The sequence below is a fragment of the Pinus tabuliformis genome, chromosome X, assembly GCF_031772625.1.
Source record: "Pinus tabuliformis cultivar Carrire ecotype Pingquan chromosome X, CPIR1, whole genome shotgun sequence".
Lineage (NCBI taxonomy): Eukaryota > Viridiplantae > Streptophyta > Pinopsida > Pinales > Pinaceae > Pinus > Pinus tabuliformis.
The window spans coordinates 554566525-554577239 of NC_142308.1; positions in this window are offsets into that span (position 1 = coordinate 554566525).

Below are 10715 nucleotides of genomic sequence, written 5' to 3' on the forward strand. Positions count from 1 at the left end.
AGTTTCTTGGAGCACTCTTGGAGGGTGTGGCATACTTGGATTCTTGGAGAAAGAATGCAAAGGAAGAGTAGGAAAGCGCAATAAGGCACTGGCATCAGCAACTACATCAAATTTTCTTGCAAGTAATGAGTTGCATTTATGATTTCTTCACTAGTTTTTGCATGCATGGCATATGTGTGTGGTTTCTTGGTTGTGATTTTTCATTGGCATGGAGGATGGTCGAGATTGAAAATGGATTACCTAGCCTTGCCATTTTCTAGATTGCCATGGTGATTGTGGGTTTACTTTCATTGTTTTTTTTTCTTGGTTCTCATGTTTCCTTAGCTTAGGTTGATTTATTGGTCCTAGAAGCCCTGGTTGAACAAACACTTTGGAAGCCCTGTAACATCTTGGGTTGAGTTACTAGTCTTGGAAGCCTTGGTTGGACAAACGCTCTGGTAGCTCTTGGTGGGTTGAGTTACTAGTCCTGTAAACCTTGTTTGGACAAACACTCTGGAAGCCCTGTATAAGTTGTGGGTTGAGTTACTAGTTCTAGAATCCTTGGTTGGAAAAATGCTCTGGAATCCCTGGAAGGCTCAGATGGACACCAATCTAATGATGGTTTTGTGATGTCCAACCGTGAGGTGGAATCACTATTTGATGGGTTACGGTGGATGGCCTCTGGAAGCCCTAGATGAGTTTTGATTGATGTGTTCTATGAGATCCCACATTCATGCTTGGAATATGGCACGGGGTTGAATGGATGAAGAGAGATTTGGCTCATTTATTCTACGGTCGGGTGGAACGTGGAAGTCCCAGCCCAGGTTTGGATCTTGCATCATCAGTGAAAGGTTATTTCTCCTTGTATTTCTATGAGAATTTTGATGGATTGTACGTGGTCTATATGGTTGTACTTTCATGAGTAATTTTGTCCCTATTATTTTGGTTATGTATGTGTTTTATGACAACATCCATGTATGGATTTTCTCGTGTTTTTACTTGTAATTGAATTATCAATGTATATATGACCTAATGGATGGAATGGAATTTGATGTGTTGAGGCATCAATGGTTCTTTGTGATTCTAAGTTGAGTATGAGACCCCTATGGTCAAAACTGTTAACTACACCTATAGATTACAAATTTTGCAATATGTTTGACGAAATGCATGTCATGGCTAGTAGGGGTCCTATCAAGGTCTTGAACAAGTATTTTCTTTAGTACTATCATTTCCATGTTAATTTACTGATCTGAAGAGATGGTTCAATTAAGAGTAGTGACCTAAGCTCTGGGCTTGAAAAAGTGGCTCAAATCTCGAAGTAATTGGCATAGCAATGACTATTTTGGTCTTTGGTCACTAGCAGGAAAGCCTATGAGAGCGACTTTGAGTTGTTGGTCGCACTCATGCCTATAGCATGGGAGTGAATAAGCCTCAAATTGTCCAAAAGATAAGTGGGACCCAAGGCAAGCTATCTAAAGTATTGGATTGGTTCCTGAGGGTCCTGTAGTTGATAATTAATGTTTGTATGGTGTGTTTCAACCGATTCCACTTCCTTAACTTAACTTGGGAGGTCGAATCATATCATTGTGGCCTCTCGTCACATGTTTATCCCTGCTATCTAATTGCTTGGGTAGATGTGGGAGGAAGGTGTTACAAGGTCGCCCAAACCATTAATCAATCTTCCTTGCAACATGCCTTCACCCTTATGCTCTCTATCACAAAGAACAAGTGGCACACATGCATAAAGATGAAAGCTTACCGACCACTCATAAAGTCAGACATGTTTCCAAGGTAACAATTATCCAGCTTGTTGTGTCGTAGTTAATGCGCAGTGGTTGTATATGCACATCATTGGATCTAAGCGAAAGCATTTATTAGGGGATCCAACAATGCACATCATTGGATCTAAGCGAAAGCATTTATTAGGGGATCCAACAATGATCCAACAATGCACTTATCTCTAGGAACTGTGTCAAATTCCATTTTGAAGTCAACAAAACATCAAAATACTTCTTCTTTGTCCTCCCAAACCTTTTCAACAGTGCTTCTCAATGTGATACCATGATCCACTATGGAATGCTTTGGCCTAAAACCCACATGTCCTCGTTCCCTCTTTTATTTTACTTCTGCCCACTTACTGATTCTATTTTCTACCATGCTACCGAAAATCTTTGCAAACAAGGGATTGATCATAATAGTTCTATAGTTGGAAGGATTATTAATGTCTCCAATTTTAAAAAGGGGTATTGTTAGGTTACTTGTCCAGTCTCTTGGGAATCTTTGTTGAATGATGTTGTTGAATATTACCATGATGTGCAGTGCAAGCATGTTCATCCCCATTTTAGATACTCTGCTTGAAGTTCAACCAAGTCCTTTGCCTTTCCTGTTTTCAACTTCTTAATTCCAATCTCGACCTCCTGTAACGTGAAGAGCTTTGTAGTTGTGTTGATCTTGGGGGGAGGTTCCGCCTCTGATTCTTTCTCATAGAGTTGCTTTGCATATTCAAACCATTGATTGTCTATAATATTATTTTCGATTTTCTTCTTCCTTGGTTGAAGTTCTTGCCAGAAAATCTTTAGGTTATTCTTGTTGAGATATATTAACTCTTCTCGCCTTGTTTGCATGAACTCATATTTTTTCCTTTTTAGTATATGATTATATAAAATGAAATGGCATCCCTTCTCTCAATGGATATAAAACAAAATAAGAGCATATTCAAAAACGCATAGTCTAATCAGGTTTCAAATTTGTCCTGAAAAACCATGGAAATTTTGGCAAGATTTTGATAAAACCCTGCATAAATTTTGAGAATTCCAGGTTATAGCTATCAAGTTTCAATATTCTGGGTGTCTGGGAGTTTTTGATAGTGTTAAATACATTTCCACTATCAAAAACAGTATTCAAACCGTCAAACTTTCAAAAAAAAATAGAAAAATGTGACCTAAGACTTTTACCGTCATATCACCTCGGTAGACAATGCCTCTTCATAAATACTCATTTTGTGTAGCATTAAGACTAAGAAACGAAAGTTATTCAGAATCTGAAAGTTGCTTATCTTTCACAACAACTATTTATTCATGAGTGTTGCAACACACAAATATACGAAGTGCTCTTAACAATTTATACTGTTCCCACACGTGTTCTTGTCCAAAGCGTAAAGTGTTACATTAATTGTATTTTTTTATTAATTTATTTAATAGGTAAATTATTTATTTTATATTATTACTTTGTTGAACATCACACTTCGACGAAGATATAACATTTGAAAGTTGCTTTATGTTTTTTCTATTTCGTTTTTCCAAGTAGTCATTTAGTCACGAGGCTAAATTCAGTGATGATGTTAAGCCACCAACAGCTAGAAGTGTGGAAAAGGTCTTCATTGCAAGACAGAGGCAGATTTATTAATTAAATTTTTTCATTTCCATATCTGTATGGCATAGAATAATGTTGCATGTTAGCCCTTATTTATATATATTTTTGTTGGTAATAAGAGTTACTTTCTTACTTGTTTCTCTACAAAGTCTAGTCTTATTAGTCTCTGCCGTTGCAGGACTATAATTATCGCTACATTTTTTATGATGGCTCATTAATTCATTTGTTGACTAAAATTTTTTTGGGGCTATATCACTTTTTAACCAAAGTTTTATAATGCAATTTTCATCCATCTAAATTTTAACGAAAGTTTTTGGATATAAAAAATGGACCTCTTATTGCACGCTTCGTGAATCCCAATGTAAGAAATGTAAGAATGTTGTGACAATTTATTTTATCCAAAGTCCAGTTTGCATGTTGTGACAACTGATTTTAAGTCTGGGGCAAAGTTTTTTGGTATCCAAAGGTTTTTTATAACCAAAGTTTTTTCAGCATTGCACCCAAAGTTTTTTCGTGCACAACATCTAGTTGTTGGTGTCAGATGCCATTGATTCCATATGTTGGAGACTTCTCGACAGTCCTCCATGTGTGTATAGGTGGGAATTCTCGACAATCTTCCACTAGTGTACAAGTGGAACCTTTCGTGTATAACTGAGATGGGCATGGTAAGAGACATGATGGTGCTGGTAAAGGAGAGATGGGCATGCTAAGAGACCTGCTGGTAAAGGAGACATCAATAACCGACATAAGGATATTCCTGAAGCTCACAGATGTCACTCATGTCCCGAAGTTGAGTACACTTCAAAAAGTCTAAATGCAATCTTATGTTGCAAAAAACCCATAGTTTCACTTAGAAAAATCCTCTGTATAGAAGTTGTTTCAAGAAAGAAGCTTTGTCTGTTCCTTTCCTATCCTGGAAGTCTGAAGTCTGAAAAAAACCCAACTGTGGAACATTGATAAGCCATGACATTGACAATATAGGACAATGTGCAAGACAGTTTGCTGCAAAAGTTGAAATTTATTTGTTACAAATATAAAGTTCCAATTGTATTAGTTGTTTGATAGGATGTTTTTAGCTATGAATACACTTTTGACATTGTAATTCATATTAGCAAAGAATTTGAATATTTTTGCAACAATTACAAACCATCTGAATAAACAACATCAAAACTTACTTCTAATGAACATGTAACAACCGGACCACAACTAGTAAAGAGAGCTAGAATCTAATCCATGAAGTGAGCAGACGGTCAAGCCTTTATAAATACCCCCTGCAACAATAAGACACCTTCAGCAACCTCACCTCATTTATACGCTTTCGACGGTGAATGCTGAAAAATCATGTACCCTCTGGCTGGCGGGGCTAAAATGAATATCTCGCCAGGTAGGTGAGTTATGTAGCGCTTTAGTGCTTCCGCCTAAAGGAAGTCATGAAGAGACTCAGGATAAAACATAATAAACACAACTATAATGACCTTTCCTAAAAACAAAGTATGAGTCTGATGGACATCAGTTATGAGTTTCCTTCATTGAATCACCATTGAAATCATCTTATGGACATCAGTTATGAGTTCCCTTCATTGAATCACCATTGAAATCATCTTATGGACATCAGTTCCCCTCATTGAATCACCTTTGAAATATCTATGAGATATTTTCAATTGAAATCTATTAGAAACACGAGATTATAGTACATAAGAGAAATTATTAATGTAGCAACAAATTGCAAATATCTCCCAAGGAGAATAACAATTTGAGATTGGACAAACTTTCCCATCCATCATGGAAATTTTTCCTTAATCATAGTTCACCCAAGGTCCAAGATTTAACTAAACATATTAGGAGTAACATAAGACAAGGGAAAATTTTGTGGGGTGGATGGGAATTTTTATATTGAATACCAATATGGCACACCATATCAATATAGGCATTGCTAATAATCGTGCAGCAAAACAAAAGCAATATTTATTTATATAGAACCATCTTCTGATGTGAGCAGTGGTCCTCCATGAACATGTCACGGCAGTCTAGTTAGATTATATTAAGGCATGACATATATATGCTACCACAATCTGAGCTGAAAGAACTAAGGCTTATAACTATCACCATGATTTGATGATCCAGTGAATAAAAAGACCAAACTAGTTGTAACTTGTACCACCACTATCTGATCAAATAAGCATAAAGTATGCATGCATATACACCACAATCTGATCAAATACGCCTGATAATTATATGCACACACCACCACAAACTGATCAAAAGAGCATTAGAAAAGAGGCCCAAGGCAGGAAAAACCTAACCTGTGCAACATGGCCATAGGCCCCTGCTTCAAGATCCATTTGAGGGTAGTACTAGTCAATCTTGTTAGTACATAAAGGTCTATGCATATTCTCCATAAGTAATCATCTTTTGTCTCACCTCCACACAAAAAGTAGCACTACAAGGTGGGGCACAAAGTACTGTATCATGTTGTGAGAGTGCATGTGGCCATGAAGAGATTGGCATTGATAAGAGATAGCACAGAAGAAGTATTTTGATTACACAAAACTATAATGCTTTGCACAATACCCAAAGTCCCCAAATCACATAAACATGGGATTCTGATCACCAGGTGTTTCGAAGCAACCTCTCCAAAGGACCTTGCACAACACTTGTCACTTGTCAGTTCCTTTGATCTTATTAGAATTAATTAATCTTGTGATGTTAACCTCATTTATCTATTAAATGTTTCTTTATGCTTCGTTCTCAGGTGAAATTTCTTCAAATTGCTCTTTTAATTCCCGGAGTATTTTTCCTTTAATGATAAGAAGTTTTTTTAATGGCTTAGTCTTTTTTCACTTCGCTTTCCAATGCATTCGATGTATTGAAAATAGCAACAAGAAATGTTAAAAATAGAATCAAGAAAGAAAAATCATAATTTAATTTGAATTAAATTAGGAATTAAATTGTAATTCCACATCTCATGACAACTTTTAATAGTTAACTAAGTTAACTTGACTTAGTTAGCTTAGTTAATTCGAGTTGAGGGTCTAACTAGAGTCATGTAGAGTGTCTCCTACAATTAGGAGCACTAATTGAGTTTATTTTTAGTTGTAATTGTTTAATTCAGTCCAAGTAAGTTAAAGTAAGTTAAACTAGTTCCAACTGATGGAGGAATTAGTGGGAGATCCAGTAGTGAGGTGTAACATACAGCAGTGGGATGTAACTTGTAGTAGTGGGGTGTAAATTACTGTAGTGGTGTGTGACTTATTGTAGTGGGGTGTAACCTACAGTAGTGGGGGGTGTAACATGCAGTGATCAGTAAACTAAAGATTCACTCGTAATCAACTCATGCATGTCAGATCAAAGAAAAACCTAGTTGATATTGGAGTTTAGGGACAGTGTACTGTCAGTTGTAAAATCATCTAAATTAAACCGATGGTGCATGAAATCAGAGGAAAGCCTATGAGGATTTCACAATTCATAATTGAGGAATTTAGACATTAAATAGGGGCTAATTCCTTGAGGAACGGTGCAAGGAATTTAGTGCTTGGAGGCTTGGAAATTTGGCTAAGTATTGGCCAAAGGTAGTTAGTCAAGCAAAGGATAGAAAATACTTGTGCAGGTTGAGCTCAAGGTTGAGCAGAGCATATTGTATTAATCCAAGACTTGTCTAGGAAGTTATGAGATAGATAGAGATAGTGCAGAGGTTGTTTGGGCTTGAGCAAAGCATTGTAATTGTTGGACACCTAATCCTCTAAGGGTTGGTGTGGAAGTTGAACAGCCAAAAGTAGTCCAAGAAACCACTTGGAATATGAATCCAAGGGTCACACCATGTACTATAAATGTATATCATTTGTTAATAATAAGAATACTCTCCTGCTTATCTTTCCTATTTTGTTGCTTCCATGTGTGTGTTTAACATGGTATTAGAGTTGCAGGTGTATTCCTACTCTGCCTATTTATTGTGAGCCACTAGTTTTATGGCCTGCTGATATGGTCTGATTACTTGGTTATTTTAAGAGGATATTTATTCTTGTGCTTAAGCCTGCACTCTTTACCTCACTACTATGAGACGGATGCATAGAAGAGACCGAGCGGCATATTGAATCTGAACGTTGGTGATTCCATGTGCATGAATGTAAGTTCGATTGTGGTATTACCATTGACTACACTCAACTCTGCTCCTACATATAATGTTGGCATACCTCCAGGATGTGTTATTAATGTCAAGTGCCTCCAAAATTCCTCCCATTACGTTATCTAATAGTTGTGGTTTTCTAACTGTGCTTTAATATATATATATATATATATATATATATATATATATATATATATATATATATATATATATATATATATATATATATATATATATATATATATATATATATATATATATATATATATATATATATAACTACCGCATATACGTGTATCCACTGTGTATCCCCATATAATGTTGGCTATTTAATACTACCACCTATATTACCGCCCAACAGTCATAAATCTGCCTCTGTCATATGATTGTTGAATATTAGATAACGCTCCCTGACCTCGCTAGAGAGTCGCCGGCCTTCTGGCTCTTTGCAGAAGTTTTAGCGGGGACAGAACAAAGGTTCGACAATGCTATGGGAATGATGAAAAACTCCTAGATACAAGTATGGTCTAGGGTTTGAAGGAGCCCTTCAATGCCAAACTGAAGCAAATTTTTACTACATTCTGCCCTCCAAGGTACCACATACGTTGTGCATTCAAATTACTATACACAGTGTATTGCTCCGCATGCCTTTGAGAACTAGATCTCCAAAAAAAAAGGTAAAGATTTTGGCGGAATCATCGATTGAAGGTCAGTCATCAGACTTTGGGAAGAGCTTGTCAACAACAAGCACAAAACTGGTCTTGGATATGACAAGGAAGTGTCCTTTCATATTCCAGACTACTCCAAACCAATCCAATTTCAAAGTGCTAGATTTCTTCAGGACGGTTCATCTTCACCTGCTCCTCATGACAGTTCACCTCCAACTGTTCCAGATTCTGTTCTCTTCCACAGCAACAGATTGTGAAATTCCAACACTGTGATCGAGTTGGCCATCTGAAAGATCACTGTTTTGATCTTCATCCATGTAAGCACTACCATAAAACCAACCATTCTTCACACAGATGCTTCAGAAACAAGCCTACCGCAAGAACAAAGATTCATCTTAGATGGATCGCTTCTTGGCAATGGGCATCAACAGCCAAGAAGATATTCCAGTCACATGTTAGAACTTGTTCTAGAGTATTGAACAATCTTGCAGTTGATTTTTCTCCATCATCTCACCTTGTATCCGACAGTGGGGGAAATGATGGTCATCTACAAGCTTCAAAGCCACATCAAGCGAGCCTGAGCCACAACCTGCCATACCATATTCAGAGTTGTAGCGAGAGACAAAGATGCCCTTGAGCATGCCTTCATTTGGTGACACCTCTTTAAAGAATTGGGGACACTTCCTCTAGAAAAATACTTCATCTTCTTGCCAGTTTCGGAAGAGTTCTAGGAATTGCATTAAGCATTCCAGAGTTGTTGGTCATCCTTAAACCATCATAGGTTGAGACCTCCCTTTTCAAGTTGAGGTTCTCCCTTTTATGCAGGGTGAGACCTCCCTTTCATGGTTGAAGGTTTCCCTCTTCAAAACATCAGGAGCACTTCCTCTAGCAGAAGACCTGAGCTTCATGCCAGACTTGGAAGAGTTTTGGGAACTGCACTAAGCATTCTAGTGTTGGTGGTCATCCTTAAACCACCTCCCTTTATACCAACATTTCAGAGAGCACATTCAACCTAGTGCTGCCATGCATTTTTTCACATTTTGTATTACAGCTCTCTTCTTGGACTCATACATAACCCTTCGGATTAAGGGGGGGATGTTGGACACCTAATCCTCTAAGGGTTGGTGTGGAAGCTGAACAACCAAAAGGAGTCCAAGAAACCACTTGGAATATGAATCCAAGGGTCACACCATGTACTATAAATGTATATTATTTGTTAATAATAAGAGTACTCTCCTGCTTATATTTCCTATTTTGTTGCTGCCATGTGTGTGTTTAACAGTAATCTTCTCATATTTTCTTATTAATGCAATATACAGATAAAAGGGGTTTTTAGTTGTGGTTTTCCCCAGGAAATCATTGTGTAATGTTTTGATTTAATTCTTTCTCTTTTATGCTTCGTGATTTCATCGATCGTTTATTATTTCCATTGATGAGTATAGTAGATTCAAGTCAATTGTTTTATCATATTACAATCTGTAGTTTAGATCTACAAGGAATTTCTACATGGTATTAGAGCTAGAATTGTAGAAATATTTACATGGTATCAAAGTTGAAATCATTATAGAAGAGAATAATTTGAAGTTGTCCTTGCAGATTGATGGAGCCCTAATTCAGGGCAGATCTAGAAGACCCTATGTGCAGACTTCTTAATGGAGCTAGAAGGTTTCTAAGGGGAAAATCAATGAGCCAATGTTTAGTAACACAAAAGGAGTTGTGATCATTGATATTGGTAGATTGAGGAGCAGAGAGATTTCCCACAGGGAGATCGAGACTCATAGGGAGTCTAGTTTCAAAGGGAGCAGCCCTATGGAAGCTAGTACTTCAGGATCTAGGAAGATTAGACTCATTATTATAGTAGTTGTAGCAACATTGCATACGTAGCAAAAAATCAGTAGCAAAAACAATATGAGTATTTCAAATATATCTCATGCATGCAAAGCCTTGGGGAACAAGGCAAAGGTTAGAGACTTGGTGGTTGAGAGGGAGCATGATTTACCTCTCAAATTGTTGCCTCAGAAATAGCCTCAGCAAGTTTTGCAGCAGCCACAATTGGAGCATCAAAGAGGAGACCGAGTGGAGACATCCACTCAAGAAGAGACCTCCAGTAGGGGGAATTTCGATCCAAGTGGGCAGAGGGATCACATGCATCCACACCTCCAGGTGAGAGGTGGGGTGATGTGACGTAACAGCCCCAAGAGTTCAGAAATTGGGCAGTATCCCTTGAGGTGTTTTTTGTCTCATGGATCATTACCTTGCTATGGGGGGCCCACAGTATTCAGTAGCAAGAGGATCAGTGTCAGTAAGATACTGAGGAGTGCAAAGCAGGAGGCTCAGTTGTAGAGTCAGCAGCAACACAACTTTCCTAGTAGATAGTTGCAGACACAATTGATTCGGTTTTTTTTTTTGGATGTTTTTTTTAGTTGCAGATGTTACAGTAGCAACAACAACAGTGACAAGAGTTGCATGACGAACATTCCAAAGGTACCAGATTAAGATAGAGTTGAATTTCTTTCTTGTTGAGAGGGAGGGTTGAAAATAGCAACAAGAAATGTTAAAATAGCATCAAGAAA